The sequence below is a fragment of the Gadus morhua genome, chromosome 4 (genome assembly GCF_902167405.1).
Source record: "Gadus morhua chromosome 4, gadMor3.0, whole genome shotgun sequence".
In the NCBI taxonomy this organism is placed as follows: Eukaryota; Metazoa; Chordata; class Actinopteri; order Gadiformes; family Gadidae; genus Gadus; species Gadus morhua.
Genome location: NC_044051.1, coordinates 40,206,708 through 40,227,359, shown reverse-complemented (window position 1 = coordinate 40,227,359; position 20,652 = coordinate 40,206,708). Strand labels below are relative to the sequence as shown.

The following is a 20,652-nucleotide window of genomic DNA, read 5'->3' as shown; positions in this document are numbered from 1 at the left end:
ATCCCTCTTGTATCTGATTTAGGACCGCGTATGAAAGTGGCCCAAACCAGATCAGATCATTGAACGGACCGGATTGAACAGATGTGATTTGTGCTTTTCCCGCTGTTCTGGATGAAATCCAGAAATCCATCTGATCGGAGTCACCTTTGTGCAAAGCAATTTGGCAGCTCTTGCTTACAGTGTGACGCGGCCAATCACAGCCTCTTACCACCATAACATCTCCCCCCTCCTCCTCCACTGAAGAAGCCCCCCTCCATGTCTGACCAGTCACTCTCCAAGTCCTCACCTCTTCTCAATAGATTGATTTCCATCCTGAAACCCAACAGGTAGACCCATAGAGCGGTCACTCTTCATGGAGACACAGCTGTGTCCAGGGGAGTCTGCTCTCTGCTGCTGGACTCTTCTAGAAAAATAATAACCAGGATTTATGTTTGTTTGATGGATGCTGTGTTTTTCTAATCTCTGATATATACTCACTTTGGTTCAAAACAGTTCATTCTTTCCATAAACCAGTCACTCTTCATGGAGACACAGCTGGGTCCAGGGGAGTCTGCTCTCTGCTGCTGCTCTGGCCTTCAACACACACACACACACACACACACACACACAGCTGTTACTCAGACTAATGATGGAGTCATGATGTATCACTGCTGCGCTCTGAGATGGACAACAGTCACAGACAGAGAGATCCTCTTCTTACCTCTTAGCTTTGCTCCGGCAGCCATGTTCCCCAGACAGAGTGGTCTTAGAGGTAGGACCCCTCTCCTCTCTCTCCTCATCCATAGTAGACTGGAGACCTGGACACAAACACAACTACATATTGATTCTGTGGATTCTTAGTCGCGAACTTGAAATTACTGCAGTGATGACTATCACTCTCTATGTCTAGTTCTACACACTCTATTACTCTCTATGTCTAGATCTACACACTATCCCTATCAATGTCTAGATCACACACTATATCACTATCTATGTCTAAATCTACACATTCTATCACTATGTCTAGATCTCACACACACTCTGTCACTCTATGTCTATATCTAAACAATATCACAATCTATGTCTAGATCTACACACTCTATCACTATCTATGTCTAAATCTACACACTCCATCGCTATATGTTTATATCTCAATCTTCATTATTAGGATGATTCCTTATTTCCCTTCTGAACTTCTGAAACACTGAACTCTCCCAGTAGAGCATAGTAACTAAAGCATCAAGGGTCTACATATCAATGTGCTAAACCATTATAGACAGCCATAAAACCACCAACAAGTAACTAATGTTACAAATGAAACTCCACAATAAAAGTCCACAACACAACGAATCTGACCTCACTAAAGTACAGAATGAACCTCCACAACAAAAGTCTACAACATGAACCAATCTGACCTCACTACAGGAAAGACTGAAATAGTGATTGATGTTCTAATAATAATAATAATACATTTAATTTAGAGGCGCCTTTCAAGACACCCAAGGTCACCTGACCCATATTCCTTTATTCAGACAGGTTCCCTCTCTGAGATAAACATCTCTTTTACAGCAGGAACCTGGAAACTTGAAACTGGGACTGGAAACAGATTATTCTATAACATATCAATACAGTGAGAATATACGACCAATAATCTAAAGAAAACAGGACTTTTCAGAGTTAGGAAACAGACAGGACAACAAACCAAACAAACATAGTATAGAGATCTTTAAGAGCGTATCCACGCTGCTCGGATCAAATCGGAAAACGACCTGGACCTGAGGAAGAGCTGTCAGTAAAACCATCAATCATTAACTTACTAAGGAGCATAACTGGTTTACCTGTAGCACACTGACACACACACACACACACACACACACACACACACACACACACACACACACACACACACACACACACACACACACACACACACACACACACACACACACACACACACCTGTATTAATCCCAAAAGGGGGATGTTCAATTGTTCCAGCGAATATACGACCAATAATCCAAAGAAAACATGACATTTAGCGAGCTGTACCTTAGCTTCTCCGTGATGAAAACGTGTGCTGCCCCATGTCATAGGAAAATATAAAAGCACAAAAGGAAGGAAAGTAAGATCCGTTGAAGGAAGAGATTCAGTTGTTCACAAAACACAAATTAAGTGTTCAGAACCGAGAAAGAACATTAACACGGTTCTAAAGGTTCTGCGTAAAGACTGAGCTGCTGGGCTCCTCAGTGAAGACAGATCGAATGAGGAAGGAGACTTTGAACACAGCTCACTACGTGTAAAGCCGTTATGATGAGGCCAGGGCAGGGCTTCACCAGAACACACACGCAGAACCTTATCAAGTGATAAGATAAGACGGAGCAAAGGTTTGATGAAGTCTCTATAAAGCTATAAACCACCAGGTCCCAGTCACGATGTTGGAGGTTAGAACAGTGGAACTAAAGTGACTTCTAGTCTACAAAGTACAATTGTATCGCCTGCGGTCAAATCATGTCACTCCCAACGTATCAAAATACAGACAACACCTAACCCCTAACCCTAATTGTAAGAAAAGCTAAGGGAACACTTCTAATTTGAAGGAGAACAAAACCACTTTTCAGAGTTAGGAAACAGACAGGACAACAAACCAAACAAACATAGTAAAGAGATCTTTAGGAGAGCATCCACGCTGCTCGGATCAAATCAGGAAACGACCTGGACCTGAGGAAGAGCTGTCAGTAAAACCATCAATCATTAACTTACTGAGGAGGACAACTGGTTTACCTGTAGCCCACAGACTCTCTCTCTCTCTCTCTCTCTCTCTCTCTCTCTCTCTCTCTCTCTCTCTCTCTCTCTCTCTCTCTCTCTCTCTCTTTCTCTCTCTCTCTCTCTCTCCCCCCCTCTCTCTCTCTCTCTCTCTCCCCCCCTCTCTCTCTCTCTCTCTCTCTCTCTCTCTCTCTCTCTCTCTCCCCCCCTCTCTCTCTCCCCCCCTCTCTCTCTCTCTCTCTCTCTCTCTCTCTCTCTCTCTCTCTCTCTCTCTCTCCCCCCAAAGGGATAAGGGTCAAAAGTAGAGCAAAGAGAGATTTAGTGATAAATACGATAAAAGAAAACGATGGACACTGTATACATATAGTTTATATGCTCAGTATAATTCCATATGATCATTTGTGTATGCATTGATATGAATAAATCAATTTAAACATAGACTCCTAAATAATAATACCCCACCAAACAGACAGTCAGTCATATTTAGATATTATAATATCAACCCCACCCAAATAGAAAGTCAGTTGTATAGATTATATTATAAAGTAATGACAAACAGAACAAACAGGGCAAACCAAAGATAAGGTATAAACAATATACATTTAAGATTATGAGTGTAAATGATAAAGTCAGTTTGGTTTGAAATGTGCTTGGGACAGAGACGCATTCAGAAGTGCATTTTCAGAAGTGCTGAGTACAATGAGGATGCACTCTTTCTTTTCTCTTTAGTGCCGGTAATGAAAGGTTCTGAAAGACGGCATACCCATGGAGCTAATTACTAAGGAATGAAATGTAAAATCTGTCTGGCACGCTTTATGAAGAAAACGTTTCCAAACAGCATCGGACACATGACCCACTATGTTCTGCTCCATGTATCCAATGTTGACAACGTGACATGACATGGCTAAGCTACCAACATAAACAAGAGGAGTTATGAAAGGATATTAACTGCGTGTTTAAGTTCAGAAGGGCCAAAGGTGTGGCTACACACAGCACTACAAAAGTCGTCAAGATTGAAAAATAAATATATATTTGCTGCACAGCTGAACGCTGTATCACCTTATGAGCTGGCTGTTCTCAAATCACAACACGCATTCCATCCAATCTAGCCTACATCAGGCCTTCTGACCAAACCTCATGCACTCCCCCCCAAAATTATTCCAGAATTCAAGCAAAGCAAGAATGACTAGAAGCAGGGGTGATTCTAGGGTCAGAGCTTTAGGGGTGATGAGCTCCCAATGAGCCCCACTGCCACCACCCACCATTTTTTCCACACAAAAACGAAAATATGTCAAAAAATAACTTTCATTTTAACATTGGTTCAACTAACTCCAAAATACGGATTATTTCTATAATTTTTTAGCCCTTTCCAGAACACCAGCTTTATTGTGCCAGTTCACACAGACAGCCCCCTGTAACAAACACAAAACCTGCTTCACTCAGCTGGTTTTCCTGACCGTTAACTCCAAGTGCCTCCTTTTGTATCAACAGTCATTCGATTAGATTAGATTCAACTTTATTGTCATTGAACAAAGTACTAGGTACAAGGGACTTGGACAACAAATCTTCTGTTAATTATTTACGAATGGCCATCTCTATTCTACTTGGTTGCACACCTATCTGAACTTTCATAAACCAATATAAGTCATCAATAATTAATAATAATACATGCTTCACATCAAGAGCAAAAAAAAAAGAATGAAAAGGTCAACCCAAAAAGTCCAAGAAATCTATGTCGCCGCACTTTGAGGGTGGCAAACCTTTCAATGACCCTTTGGTGTTCAATTCTTTCAAGCAACTCCTTCGCAATGGACATCACAGCTGCTGGAGTCTGCTTTGGCCTGTGGTCCTCCTGAGCCATGTATGGAGCCGACGCAAGGCACTAAAAGACTGATCACATATACAGCTGCTGCGTCTCTTGAGACGCCGCCGCCGCAAGAGACGCAGCCGATTCTAGGTTTCATAAACATCCGGGACTTTGGGCATACAAAAAATGCCCTGGGGCATACAAAAAAACAGCTTTAAATAGCTACCTGACTGCTTTGCTGCTTATCCCCAAAGATCTAAAGTTCTATTCAATCTATTTCAGAGTAAAATGAATGGAAGTGGGTCTATATATATATGTATATTTATACAACGGGGGACCTAAATCCAGCGATCTGATTGGTTCCCAACTGTTATATAATGAGCGTATACATAACTGCTATGACGCCCGATCATTTTGTGAAAGTTTGCATATCACTCCGCGCCTGGAAGTAGAAACAGTTACAAAGTAAAACATATGTTGGATGATGGAGAGCGTGTAAATGTTGTTACTCCGGGAGTGAGCAAGGCGATGGAGAGACTAACGAAAGCTTAGGCACACGGCGAGTGAACTGCTCCATAGGATAAATTGCCGGCGAACCGCTCTATCGGAGCCTTCTCTCGGAGGGACGCTAAAGTGTGTTGCATAGCGACCGTCGATGCATAGCGGCAGCCAGGAGGGACTACTTTTTTGTATTCTTTAATAAAACGGCTATTTTGACTTTCTTGGTTTCTTTTTAAATGTAGTGTGTCTATGACTTTCGTTTCGCGATAATAGTAACCGTTGTATAAAAGCAACAGATCACTTTAGTCAGTGGTATTTGCTCATTATACCACTGTTAAGGAGGTCGCCGGCCCTCCGCTGCGCGTCGGGGCCGGACACCGCCCCTTAACAGTGGTATAATGAGCACATACCACAGCCTGGCATGATCTATTGCTTAAATATATGCATAGATATATATCTATATATATATAGATATATAGAGAGAGAAAAATATTTTATTTTATTTATTTTACCCAAAAATTATATTCAGGGCTAATTAAATAATATCCGGCGCTTTAGCCCCGAATAAAACAGCCTTGTGACGCCACCGAGTATAAGTACACAAGACACCGCCTAAGTATGAGTATAAGTACCCAGGATACTGGCTCAGTATGAGTATAAGTACACAGGATACTGGCTCAGTATAAGTACACAGGATACTGGCTCAGTATGAGCACAAGTACACAGGTTAGTGGCTCAGTATGAGCATATAAGTACACAGGTTACTGGCTCAGTATGAGTATAAGTACACAGGTTAGTGGCTCAGTATAAGTACACAGGATACTGGCTCAGTATGAATACAAGTACACAGGTTACTGGCTCAGTACACAGGTTACTGGCTCAGTAGGAGTATAAGTACACAGGTTAGTGGCTCAGTGTAAGTACACAGGATACTGGCTCAGTATGAATACAAGTACACAGGTTACTGGCTCAGTACACAGGTTACTGGCTCAGTATGAGTATAAGTACACAGGTTACTGGCTCAGTATGTGTATAAGTACCCAGGATACTGGCTCAGTGAGTATAAGTACACAGGTTACTGGCTCAGTATGTGTATAAGTACCCAGAATACTGGCTCAGTATGAGTATAAGTACACAGGTTACTGGCTCAGTATGAGTATAAGTACACAGGATACTGGCTCAGTGTGAGTATAAGTACACAGGATACTGGTTAAGTGTGAGCTGGAGTGGGGGGCGTTGGAGGCCCTTTGTGGCCCCCTGCCATCCGTCGGACCCCGTCCTCCGCCACCTGACGTCCGGCCCGTCTATGGGAACACCGTCGACCTCAGGGGTGTTTCTAGGTTTCATGAACATCCGGGGCTTAGCCCGGACGGAAAATGAAAATGCCAAAATTATTTATATGCTTTAATTTGCATGAAAAAAAAAAATCATAATGCTTCACATAAATCAACAAAATACGCAGTTTATTTTAGCATAAAATAGCTACCTGACTGCTGTGCTGCTTATCCACTTCGAGTTATTTGCAGACAAACTAGACCAGCACATGAACATTTTAAAATGTAAATACACAGACCTTCCTGTATAATTAAGGTGTATGACAGCTCCCTCTGCTGGACAAGAGTCTCACACCAAACTACATTTTCCGTTTGAACCAACGTAGCTATAGTACATTGATGCGAGACGGATTGGTGGATTGAACGTGTTGTAGTAGCAGAGAATGGCCTGCAGGGCAGTATGTACATTGTTAAATACATGAATTTAGTAGTAATATGGAGGTTTCACATTTTTACTAAATGGATTATGTGAACATTGCTGAATAACAATCATGTATAATAAATGTATTGCAGGAGTTTAGCTTGACATTAACCAATTTAAAGGACAAATAAATGAACCGCACCAAACATGTAGAAGTCAATGTGGGATTTTAATATATAAAAAAAACACTTGACAGAAGTTTAATACAATTTTGTAAAGGGAAGCAGAGGAAAACATTTTCCCGAATGAATCTTTTCAAAATGTCACCACCATTCCGAAAGCAAGTGAAGAGGTTTGTGTTAAAGCAGTCCTCCCTGACCAGCTCTGTCCCTGACTCTAAACCCTGACTCTCAACCCTAACGCTGAACCCTCTGAGGGCAGGAAGACGCGCCTTCCGTGTAAAGGTTCGAACCACAGAGAAGGAAGGGGAAGAGGAAGCAGTAGAGAGTAGTGAAGTAGTGAGGTTAGTGACAGACGTGAGGGAAAGGCGTGTGGAAGCACACGGTTACATGTGAGGTCAAGAAGACCACTCCCACTGGAGGTCATTGATCCATCAGCCTCAGACCGCTGAGTTTCAGCAGGTCATCTGGAGGACGAGGCGCAGATGAACTGAGGAGACGGGACCAGCAGGATGTCAGGATCAGGGCGGGTTCAGCTCAGGTGATTCTACCCCCGACCAAACAGGATCAGGAGAGGTTCAGCTCAGGTGTGTCTGCCCGGACCAAACAAGGACATTGATTAGGTTCAATATTCAAAAGATGCAACATTTTCTGAACTAAAGTTAAGTCATTAAGGAGCAGGCAGGCTTTAGGGCGCCTTGCTCAAGGACGCATCACTGTATTCTGAGGACTTGAACCCGGTAACATTGGTTTGAGAGTTGAAGCCCCAACCCTCTACCTAGTCCACTATGTCCAGATCTTGCAAACTTACGAGGAATCCTTGATGGTAGAGCTCTGGTTGTCCTCAGGATTTGCCTTCTAGATGTACGGCTTCTCCATCAGTCCTCCAGATTCCTGGTCTGGTTATAAACGTAATTGGTCTCTAATGTAAGTTAACAAACACAGTAGTAATTTGTCTCTAATGTAAGGTAGCAAACACAGAAGTAGTTGGGCTCTAATGTAAGCTGTAGTTTGTCTGGTAAACAAAAACAGTAGTATGTCGTAACTAAACCTGCGTTGCAACAAGTCCACTCTGTTTACTTTATGCAAACTTACGAGGATCCTGGTTGGCAGAGTGATGCCGTCCTCCAGAGTCTTGGCTCCTCCATCAGCTCTCCTCAGCCAGAGTCCTGGTCTGGAACAAACAGCGCAAGCCTGGCCCCAAACGTCTGGTAACAAACATGTAGTTTGCCCTTTATTTCCACTTTGTTAGTTAATACAAACTTACAATCCTTGTTGGTCGAGTGATGGTCATCCTCCAGATTTGCGGCTCCCCTACCAACTTGCCTCCGCACCAGAAACACGTTCTAGTAAGAAAACACAGCGGTAGTTGGTTTACGCATGTCAAATTGGTTCTGATTTAAGGGAACCTATCGTTCAGCTAGTCCTGTCCGAAACAAATTCAGTTCAGCCTGAGAAGATGTGCAACTGAGAAAAAGACAAGATCCACAGGGCTCTCCATCAATCCAGCCAGGTAGGAAGAGACGTCTCATTACAAGACTGAAGGTCATCTTGAACATCCATTTAGTTCCCTTTCCAACATCAGTCTCCTTTTGGAATTCCTTTAGGCGTCCATCCTCCATTGATCCTGATTGGTGAAGTCCTAGTTTGAAGTCACTGATCTGAACACGTCGCTTGCATCCTTTTACACTTGAGTTGGATACTCTCCTTCCTGCCCAGTGTGTTGGATATCGCTCCGCAGCGTCGCTCTGGGCCCTTCATGTCTACTGGAGGCCCTTAAGTAAACATGTGGCCATCCATCAGGGATGATTTATTTGACCATTCCAATATCCCAAGCCAATCACACAGACTTCCGTATGAACATTATTACTGTCAAAGCAAGCCGGACACACACACACACACACACACACACACACACACACACACACACACACACACACACACAGAACCCAGGAAATGCACGTGGAACCCCATGCCAGGTGTGAGTGGGAGACACACACAGTAGAACCCTAGCGATGCTCAATAATCATCCATCTCATGTCAAACCCAAACACACACACCACTGAGCCACAAAAGGCCAAACAATCATGAAGGGTAAAAACCTCATGCCAAATAATATTCCATCATCCAACCCCAGCTCTCCTGCCAGGGCACCCAGAACAGAACAACCAATGTCTCCAGAGAAGTAAATGATGTACAACATTCTTCAGTGGCGTCCCACATTGGTGATGGATTATGCTTGGCGTCTCCAAAATGTCTCCAAGGTTGATTCAACGTCTCTGAATTCATGTCTTTGTAGTCCAGTGGTTTCCTGAATGAGGGGCCTTCACAGATGCAAACGGTGCAGCTTTAGTCAGCCTGAGGACAGGAAGGAGGTAATCTGTTCAGAAGACAACCCAGTGGAGGGGGTGGCTCTTGAGGAGCAGGATCCATATGGGGATGGCCCCTAAAAAGACCTTCTTGGAAATGAAACTGTTCCTGAGGAGTCACGATGCCTGGAGGGGACTGTTGAACGTGTTCCATGGTTCTCTGTGTCGGAGTGAAGTTGTGTTTTAGTCGTTGAGATGAGGAGTCCCCTCATCTCCCCCTGGTGTTTCTCCTTCTGAATCCCTGTCTCCATCTTAAAGAACCTTCCAGTCCATGTAACTGACGTCACAACAGTTTCTCAAACACTCGGTTTCCCTTGAAGGGGCATGTCTACAGACCTGTATACTTCAGACAGCTCTGTATCCTAGTATGCACCTCTGCTCACTCAGACCACACGCTCATCAGTCAAGCAACACTCATTTGATGAAGATGCAGAGCTCAGGAGAGTAGCTGGAAATAAGACTGAAGATATCAGAACCCAACCCATTACTCCAGCTTACAACAATAACTTGGAGCCTGTAACCGTTTTAACAAACCATTAAAACCAACATAAAAACACCTCAGTAACCCATGAACTTATAAAACATCCTTACTACTCGGATCAAACTTCAGGTAACGGGTTAACTCGCCAGGAAGCCAAAATACATCAATGTGCCCAAGAGTAATGAGAAACTTATGACTTACAGTTTGCAGTTTAACTTCATGGTCAAGTCGGGATACTCACAGAACTGCAGTTACATGTCCATGATAGACCTTTGAAGGAAGGAACAGTTTACTCATGGTCCCCAAACCTGGGCAATGTCCCACAGTTCAACATCTACAATCTCCATTAAATCAGATAAATGAATGACAATACAAATTCAGGGCTTTTAGGATCATCCAACCTTTGAATAATGATTAAGATAATTACCTAATCCAGCTTTTTAATATAAATTATACTAATTATTTGACTGTCATTACTCAAGAGTGATCTACCTCTTACTTTGACAAGTTGGAATGTATAGTCTCTAAAATGTTACTTACAGGTAGAATCAATGCATACATTTCAAATGAGAGTTAAACAACCACAATCCCCGATTTCCTTCACAGATTATCTGTGATTTATATTCAACATACAAGTCACGTCAGTTGTGCTTTGCCACACAATTCTACTCACATCAGGAGTAGTTGGTCTCTAATGTAAGGTAACAAACACAGGAGTAGTTTGTCTCTAATGTAAGGTAACCAACACAGGAGTAGTTTGTTTCTAATGTAAGGTCACAAACACAGGAGTAGTTGGGCTCTAATGGCGCGTAACAAAGTAGCAGCTGTAGTTCGTCTGGTAAACAACCACAGTAGTATGCCGTAACTTTAACTGGAAAAACTAATCCTGCGTTACAACAAGTCCACTCTGTTTATTTTATGCAAACTTACGAGGATCCTGGTTGGTAGAGTGATGTCGTCCTCCAGATTTGCGGCTCCCCTACCAACTCGCCTCCGCTCCAGAAACACGTTCTAGTAAGAAAACACAGCGGTAGTTGGTTATCGCATGTCAAAGTAACAGCTGTATATTCCCCTTTAAGTCAACCATGTAAAGTCAATACAATCTTACGAGGAATCCTTGTTGGTCGATTCCTAGTCGTCCTCCAGCAGCTCTCCTCCGACAGAGTCCTGGTCTGGAACAAACAGCGGAAGTCTTGCTTCAACATGTGGTAAAACAGATGTAGTCATCTGGTATATATGGTACAAACGCCGGTAGTTTGTGGTAGCAGTATTCCACGAGAAGTTGCAGTGAGTGTGATGATCACTTCAGAGTCAAGCTCCATCTACCCCACGACAGACGTCCTTCACCAGGCAGGGCCTCCACCAGGCAGGGCCTTCAGCACGACACCTCCATCAGCTCGGCTCCTCCATCAGCTCCTCCAAAAGCTCCTTCAGCACGGCTCCTCCATCAACTCCTTCAGCACGGCTCCTCCATCAGCTCCTTCAGCCATGGATTCTTGGTCTGGTTACAAACACAGTTGGTCTCAGCAGTAAATCACCTGGGGACGCAACACACCCCACCTCCTGCATCTGAGGTTCCCTTGTAAAATGGAACACAAATTTAAACACTTAAATTAGACAACGTCTGCAGAATGTCACGTTCAACAATTCGTCCACTACGGTCGAAGCAGCACTCGTAACAATAATGGCTATTATTACTACAATAATTTAAAGTCATAAGATGATCAAAACCAGACCTAAACTACTGTGGATTTTAGAGTTTCAGATGAGCTTGGTGATGGTTACCCTCTGGTCCGGTGCTGCAGGCCCCTGGTCTCCAGCCTCAGTCTCTGGTCCATCCTGGCACCACAAGCCTCCGGTCCCCAGTCTCTCAGCCTCACCTTTCAGCTACAGCAGGAGGTTTATATCAGCATTTACCCAACAATAAACTTAATTGACTCATCCGAAACCGAGTTACACAATTAATTTAACTATTATTTTATAACTCAAGGCTAGAAAAGACTTAAGACCAGACATGAGCATGCCGTTTTTGGGAATGAAGACAGAGCAGTCCATAAGCTAAAAGAAGTGGTTCAGCCCAAGCATTGAAACTGACCTGAGAAGACTCTACTCACACAGAGCACTGACCTGTTCTGGAGGACTTCTGACAGGAGGTGGAGGTCTGGCTCTGGGGGAGGAGGTGGAGGTCTGGCTCTGGGTGAGGAGGTGGAGGTCTGGCTCTGGGTGAGGAGGTGGAGGTCTGGCTCTGGGTGAGGAGGCAGACACCTTGGGAGAAACTACACGTTACCTTTTTAACCTTGTACAGTTCTATAGTATCTTCTACAGTAACATGTGGGAAGGACGGCCATTATTTTAGCTTTGATATTATCCAGTTGGTAACTCGGCACCAAAGTCGTTGTTTAGCATCATTCCATTTGGTAGGGTTTAACTTCTGTGGCAATTAATGACAGCAGATTTTTAGAACGTACAAAAGCTGAAGTAACAAAGAACACTAAGCAGTATCAATATTAAATCAAATATACTCAGCCATATTCAGGTGCTGGGTTCCGTTGAAGAAATGTCAAATTGTCTTCCACCTTGAAATGATTTTCAGCCTTCTCCGATGTCAAAAATGGGCCCCAAATAGAACGCTGTTTTGTACGCAGCGAGAGTCCGGTCACGTCATTGTGGTTAAAAGTACGCCGTAACCATCGGAAATTATCAACATATTGTACGACGTACGTGTGTCAGTATGTATTAAATATCAAAGTTAAGTTGTTTAAGATAAGGGGAAACAATTCCCGATGGAAACAACTGAAAAAATTGTTTCCGTTGGCAACGGCTCGAGGTTACGCAAATACAATCCAGAACGTTCTGCCAGATTCCCTCAGGGGACTCCCGTCCAACTAACTGCCAGGTGGTTTCTTATGGTCGTCAAGACTACAACGTTCTATGCTAACCATTGGGACTAAATCAAGTGACCGCACTCAGAACCTTCCACGGCAGGAAGCACAAACCGTCCGACCGGAATCCGAACATTCCGGCCGGAACCAACCAAAGAAAAAACAGAACCAGCGCCTCACCTTGAGCTGAGCGGAGGAAGATCCTGAAGTCCAGCGATGATCTTCATTAAAACACAGCCAACAGACTTACCTTGAGGAGATCCGTTTGTTGCTGTTGGTCATTACTACTATTCAGTGTACCTTTACATTATTATGCACCCAGTGTGTACAAGTTATCACTCAAAAACGTAAGAACCAAAACTACCAGGTACGTCTCACAACAACTTTAAAGCTAAAATCATTCAATACAAAACCGTGTCTACATTTTACAATTATCTAGATTATTCAGGGTACAAACCATACAGAGCAAATCTAAACGTTGAGCTCACAGAGAGCCGACCATAGCCCTGCAACGTCACCCTGACCGACTCATCACCAACAGCAAATCATGCCAGCCAGCCAACACATGTAAAGGTCCAGTGAGAAGTTGGCATCTGACCGAAAGGACTGCCCATAATAAAAAGAAGCCCAATTCCTGAACTATCCAACCATCCTCATGGTTTAAAGATTTACAGACCTGACATGCCATTGTGTTCTAATCACCTTCGTCTGCTCCCTCGTTACTTATAAAACTCTGCATCTCCATCACTAGAGCGTTTCATCCTACTCATGGGGGTGTGGTCTGAGTGAGCAGAGATGCATGCTGGGATACAGTGCTGTCTGAAGTCTTCAGTTCTATAGACACGCCCCTCAGGAGAAACCAAGTGTTTGAGAATCTGTCGTGACATCAGTTACATGAGCAGGATTATCCTTCAAGATGGCGCCAGGATTCTCAGAGGAGAAAGGCCAAGAGGAAGATGTGAGGGTTCTTCCTCTCAGCCAGTGGAACACAACAACGGTCTTTATCAGAGTACCATGGAACACTTTGAAACATCCTCCTCTTTACACCTTGAAGCCTCAGTGAGGGTTTCCTTACCTCCTCAGCTGAAGAGCACAACTTCAGCTCGAAGAGCGCACTAGTTGGAGTTCCCAGATTGGTTCTGATTTAAGGGAACCAATCGTTCAGCTAGTCCTGTCCGAAACAAATACAGTTCAGCCTGAGTAGACGTGCAACTGAGAAAAAGACAAGATCCACAGGGCTCACCATCAATCCAGCCAGGTAGGAAGAGCCGTCTCAGTACAGGTCTGAAGGTCATCTTGAATATCCATTTAGGTCCCTTTCCAACGTCAGACTTTCCTTTTGGAATTCCTTTAGGTGTCCATCCTCCATTGATCCTGATTGGTTTAGTCCTAGTTTGAAGTCACTGATCTGAACACGCCGCTTGCATCCTTTTGGCCTTGAGTTGGATACCCCCCTTCCTGCCCAGTGTGTTGGATCTCGCTCCGCAGCGTCGCTCTGGGCTCTTCATGTCTACTGGATGCCTTTAAATAAACATGTGGCCGTCCATCAGGTATGATTTATTTGACCATTCCGATATCCCAAGCCAATCACACAGACCTCCATATGAACATTATCACTGTCAAAGCAAGCCGGACACACACACACATAGATCCAAGGATTCACACGTAGAACCCCATGCCAGGTGTGAGTGGGAGACACACACACACAGTAGAACCCTAGGGATGCACAAAAATCATCCATCTCATGTCAAACCCAAACACACACACACCACCGAGCCATAAAAGGCCAAACAATCATGCAGGGTAAAAACCTCATGCCAAACAACGTTCCATCATCCAACCCCAGCTCTCCTGCCAGGGCACCCAGAACAGAACAACCAATGCCTCCAGAGAAGGAAATGATGTACAACATTTTTCAGTGGCGTCCCACATTGGTGATGGATTATGCTTGGCGTCTCCAAAATGTCTCCAAGGTTGATTCGACTTCTATGAAGTCATGTCTTTGTAGTCCAGTGGTTTCCTGAATGAGGAGCATTCACAGATGCAAGCGGTTTTGCTTTAGTCAGCCTGAGGACAGGAAGGAGGTCATCTGTTCAGAAGACCACCCAGTGGAGGGGGGTGGCACTTGAGGAGCAGGATCCATCTGGGGATGGCCCCAAATAAGACCTTCTTGGTAATGAAACTGCTCCTGAGGAGTCAGGATGCCTGGCGGGGACTGTTGAATGTGTTCCATGGTTCTCTGTGTCAGACTGAAGTTGTGTTTTTGCCGTTGAGATGAGGAGTCCCCTCATCTCCCCCTGGTGTTTCTCCTTCTGAATCCCTGTCTCCATCTTAAAGAGCATTCCAGTCCATGTAACTGACGTCACGACGGTTTCTCAAACACTTGGTTTCCCCTGAGGGGGCGCGTCTACAGACCTGTAGACTTCATACAGCTCTGTATCCCAGTATGCACCTCTGCTCACTCAGATCACACCCTCATCAGTAAAGCAACGCTCATGTGATGAAGATGCAGAGCTCAGGAGAGCAGCTGGAAAGAAGACTGAAGACATCAGAACCCAAACCATTACTCCAGCTTACAACAATAACTTGGAGCCTGTAACCTTTTAAACAAATCATTAAAACCAATATATACCAAACACCTAAGTAACTCATGAACCAATAAAACATCCTTACTACTCAAATCAACCTTCAGGTAACGGGTTAACTCACCAGGAAGCCAAAATACATCAATGTGCCCAATATTAATGAGAAACTTATGACTTACAGTTTGCAGTTCATCTTGATGGTTAAGTTGGGATACTCACAGAACTGCAGTTAAATATCCATCCTAGACCTTTGAAGGAAGGAACAGTTTACTTATGGTCCCCAAACTTGGGCAATGTCCCACAGTTCAACATCTACCATCTCCATTAAATCAGATGAATGAATGACAATACAAATTCATGGCTTTTGGGATAATCAAACTTTTAAATAATGATTAAGATAATTAACTAATCCAGCTTTTTAATATAAGTTATACTAATTATTTGACTGTCATTAGTCAGGAGTGATTTACCTCCTACTTTGACAAGATTGAATGTATAGTCTCTAAAATGTTACTTTCAGGTATAATCATTATTTTAATTTCAAATGAGTTAAACCACCACAATCCCAGATTTCCTTCACACATTATCAGTGAATTATATTCAACATATAAGTCACGTCAGTTGTGCTTTGCCACACAATTCTACTCACATCAGGTTCAGATGAGATGCTCCTCTTTACTTCAAAGTCTTTAACCTGTGAAACAGGAAGAGATGTCAAATAAAGTCACAACAGACTTTTGCCAAACAGTGGAGGACTCCAACGTACTGTCCGGCTCCCTCTTAAGTGAAACGCACCAGATGCAACCAATTAACTGATTAAGAAAACCACTTGGCAGGCGAGCTGCGGCAGGAGAGCTAATTAGAAAAACTCAATGCAGGTTTGGTGCCCTCTGGTCGCACTTGGTAACAGTGCGAGGCTATTTCAGCTCCGTGTTCGATCTTAAATGACCGCCCTCATTTTACAATACAACTTTATTTATCCCACTAGGGGCAATTTGTTTGAGCAGCTTGCATACAGACACAGTAACATACAAACAACAAATACACATACACAACTACGGAGCGTTTAGTAGTCTTTAGTAGAATTGCAGAGGGGTTGAACGACTTGGATTGGCGGTTTGTTCTGCGAGCAGGTGAAGCGTAGCGACGCCCTGATGGCAACACGGAGAATTCACTTTTAAGAGCACGACCAGAAGAAGCCAACATACCTGCTGCTTTCTTAATGATTTGCCGATTGCAGAAAGAATTCAAGTCCCTTTGTTTAACTCCGGTGATCTTAGAATAGATGTTGACAATGCTGTTCAGGCTGTTTGTCTTTTACTGTCAGGCTGTGAAACCAGCAGTTAAAGAAAAGCTCAGGAGACTCTCAATAAAAGATTGATAAAAACGACAGAGGATGACAGGACTTACAGAAAAGGAATTTAGTTTGCGGAGAAGGTGAATTCTCTGTTGCCCTCGCTTCACAATAGCCTCAGTGTTTACATCAAACTTAAGGTGATCATCGAAAATGGTACCCAGATATTTATAAGATGTAACTATTTCCACAGTTTCCTTATGTATGATACACTCTTTGGCTGTATTTCTGTCCCGTTAATTAAAGGGATCAGACTGATTTGACTGATTTAGATTCATACTTCTAAACGAAAAAGGTCTTCATTCAATTCACCTTACTGTGTGTGTGTGTGTGTGTGTGTGTGTGTGTGTGTGTGTGTGTGTGTGTGTGTGTGTGTGTGTGTGTGTGTGTGTGTGTGTGTGTGTGTGTGTGTGTGTGTGTGTGTGTGATGTCAAGTTGGTGAAAAGGAAGTCACCTGTGATCTTGCGTCCCTGTGTGTGTAGTGAGCGGATGTGGACAGCAGAGGGCGATGTTACCACACAAGAACATCTGCTCTCTGAGCGCTCTGCGAGATACCGTCTCCATTGCAACCGTAACTTGGCAGCATCCTGAACGGCCCTTTGAGGAGTGAGAAGGAAGCTTTCATCAAAGAGACCAGAGAGACTCGTTCACTGGTTGAACTGGAGTCATCGCCCACCACACACATTCACACACAATATAGATACAAACCATATATATACGCACACACCATAGGTACACACCAAAGATTAACTTAAAACACACACACACACACACACACACACACACACACACACCTAATCATTTTCTCCTCTCCTTCCTCCGTCTCTCTTCCACGTATATCGCATTTTTATTGCCTCTACTCAAGAGAATAGATTTGGATGGGGATTTCTAGTTTCATAAACAGAGGGAAAATGAAAATGCTGTGCGGCAAATTCATCTGTATGCTTTATTGTGCATGCAAACTTTTTCATAATGCTTTATCTAAATAAACGAAATACTTGGTTTATCATAGCTTTAAATAGCTACCTGACTGCTGTGCTGCTTATCCCCAAAAATCTGAAGTTCCATTCAAGTTATTGCAGAGTAAAATTAATTAAAGTTAATTCCCTAAATTATAGAATAAGGCAGGTTGGACGTACCTTATTAGGGGTCCGAGCAGCGAAGCTTCGTAGTGAGCTTCGTAGTAGGCTACCATTTAACTCTGATCGTGAGTTGCGTCTCTGTCGAATGGCTGGGCGTGTGTGTGTGTGTATGTACGTGTGCACGTGCCCCCTAGTGGTTCCACATGCAATAACAGAGCCTGGCTTTGATAAACGGCCTCTTGGCTTTCTTTTAGTCATTCATCAAAGAGGAATCTGTAAGTTCAACAAACCACCAATAAGAACCAATGCAGAAGGGTTAAAAAAATTATGGAAAGAAAACAAGGTATTATTTGCATCAAGCCTGTATTTCTTGCTTAGGATCCTGAGGATCACTTTGCATCAACAAGTTCAATAAAAAATACGGGTAAAGGTTACCTCCCCTTTCTCTGCTTTGCCCGCCCAGAGAATTTGTCCCGACCACCCATGAGAAAATGAGCTACGACCGTGTGAGCTCAGCTTCAGCTTCTTTCCTGGAGGGACATCATAGCTTGCAAGCATGACAGTTGCTCAGTGTTCAGATGTGCAAATTAACACAAAAGTCTACTTTTAGTTCCTTCATCCGAGCCTCTGAAGAACCTGACCAGTGGGTTGATTTTATTTTCTCTGGAAATGCGCCAGTCTGCGCCAAACATTTGACCGACGACTGCTTCCTCAACTTGGGCCAATACAGAGCTGGACTTGCTGAACGTCTGAAAATGAAGTGCGGTTTTTCAGTTCAACTCGTGACCGCGTTAACTGGTGACCATCAGACGAATGCGTCGCTTGTTATCGTGGCTACGGCAGCTGTTGGAAATCGGGGAAAGACGCGTAGCTGTCCTTGCGAATTCCTCTTTTATTTTTTTTTATAAGATGTGATTTCCTGCATTCTATTCAATTTTAGGGTGACCTGCTGGACATTGGCAAATCCTAAATCCCTTCTAATTCAAATAAAAACCTAAACATGAATATTGTAGCGGCGGCCAAGAAGTAGGCCTACACAGAGTCAGGCTTAAGTCAACTGTAGCTCTGCGTCCCATACACCGCACGACTGCAACGATAAACACACATATTAACATTGAACAACTCACTACACACAACCAAATAACACCCCGAACCCACCAACCCCACTTAACCAAATAACACCCCGAACCCACCAACCCCACTTAACCAAATAACAAAACAAGGACGACAAAAGCCCCTCTTGTGAACATCAACACCAACTCCCAGGATCCCCAGTGCGACACCGGAGGGGTCCCCACAAAGCTCCCCCCTGAGGGGTCAGTCGTCCCCGACGACGACCCTGTCACCCGACACGTCGTCTCTCAGGTGTCCAGGGGCCCGGCGCCTACGGCTAGGCCGCTGAATCCCCCCCAGGGGCTGCCACCGTTGGCTGGTGAGGATGGCGAGCTGGGTGGCCAGCGTGCGGTTAACCCGCTCCACCCACCCGTCACTCTGGGGGTGGAGTGGCGACGTCCTGGTCTTGTGCACCCCCAGCCGCCGGCAGACCTCCTCCCCCAAAGTCCTGGGACTCAAAGTTCCGCCCCTGGTCGCTGTGGAGCTCGGCAGGGACCCCGAAACGGGCAAACATCTCTTCCACCAGCCTCCGGTGGTGGCGGTGCTCTGATCCGGCAGCGCATACGCCTCAGGCCCAGGACGTCGACCCCCACCCGTTCCATCGGTGCTCCCACCAGGTACTGCTGGAGCGGGGCGTGGGAACGCTGGGCAGGCCCTTTCTGTGCCGTACAGGTGTCGCAGCAGTGGACGTCCAGGCCAACGTCCTGTCGTCAGCCCGGTCAGTAGAACCGCCCCCGCAGGCCTTGGCGTTCCCGTAGTGCAGCACCTGGGGACGAAGCACACGGGGCACCAACAGCTGCAGAATGTTTTTCTTACCCCTAGGGTCCTGCCAGCTGCGGTGGACCACCCCGTTGTGGAGCCGGAAGCATCCCCACTGAGAGTGGTAGGCCTTCACCTCAGGCCCTCGCACCGACACCTCCGGCCAGCTGGGGCGCTGCCCCGCCTCCAGCCAGTCCCTCGCCAACGCCAGGGTCTCGTCGGCCCGCTGCTGCTGCTCCAACTGACTCGCCGTCAGCGGGAGCCACCCCTCCGCCTCACCGATGGTCCGGTCAGCCTCGGTGGTCTGGAGAGCCGCCCGCCACCATCGGAGACTCGTGGACCCGCTCCTCCTGCCGCAGGCAGTAGCGACACTCCAGGACCGCACAGGGCCGCCGGGAGAGTGCGTCGGCGCTGCTGTGGAGACGCCCCGCCCGATGCTGGATCTCGAAGTGCTACTCCTGTAAAACCTCCAGCCATCGAGCCACCTGGCCCTCAGGGTTCTTAAAACTGAGGAGCCACGTGAGGGATGCGCGGTCGGTGCGGATCAGGAAGCGCTTGCCATGCAGGTACGGCCCGAAAGGCCGCACGTCCAGGACCACAGCCCACAGCTCCCGTCGGGTCAAGCAGTGATTGCGCTCCGCTTTAACAAACCCACCTTGAAGGAACCTTTCATTATAGCGATACAGTCTGCTCTTCATTTAGTTGTGTTGGGTCTTCTGCTCGCTTGTTGGTGTGTGTGTGTGTGTGTGTATGTGTATGTGTATGTGTGTGTGTGTGTGTGTGTGTGTGTGTGTGTGTGTGTGTGTGTGTGTGTGTGTGGAGCACCAAAGGCTCTGCAACCATTCCAAACACCTCCACCACACACACACTATTAGAGCCATGGAGTCGATTTGGCTGATGTTCGCATTTTGTGCCCAAATTGTTAATTTAGATTTTGCTTTATTTCATAATAATTAAGCTTATTAATTAATAATTATCTGATATTTTGCTATGTCTTATTTATGTCTATTCAATAGAGCAGGTTTTATTGCGCTCTTATTTTGTCCTTCTACCACAAATTGATACTGCCGTAAAGCGTAGCTTATTGTAGTAAACTGCAGTAAAT

General features: G+C 44.9%; 1 protein-coding gene and 1 long non-coding RNA gene across 2 annotated transcripts in view; both read right to left on the bottom strand.

The window, feature by feature from the left end:
• LOC115541763 (NACHT, LRR and PYD domains-containing protein 3-like) overlaps positions 1 to 20,652 on the bottom strand; it is a gene marked incomplete at its 3' end in the record, with an annotated part of 107,741 nt that overhangs the window by 45,575 nt on the left and 41,514 nt on the right. The window lies entirely within an intron of this gene.
• On the bottom strand, positions 293 to 1,409 carry LOC115541331 (uncharacterized). The gene is made up of 3 exons (XR_003976331.1): positions 701 to 1,409; positions 478 to 573; positions 293 to 400 (listed from the first exon to the last, which is right to left on the bottom strand). It is a non-coding gene; the product is annotated as an uncharacterized LOC115541331 (long non-coding RNA).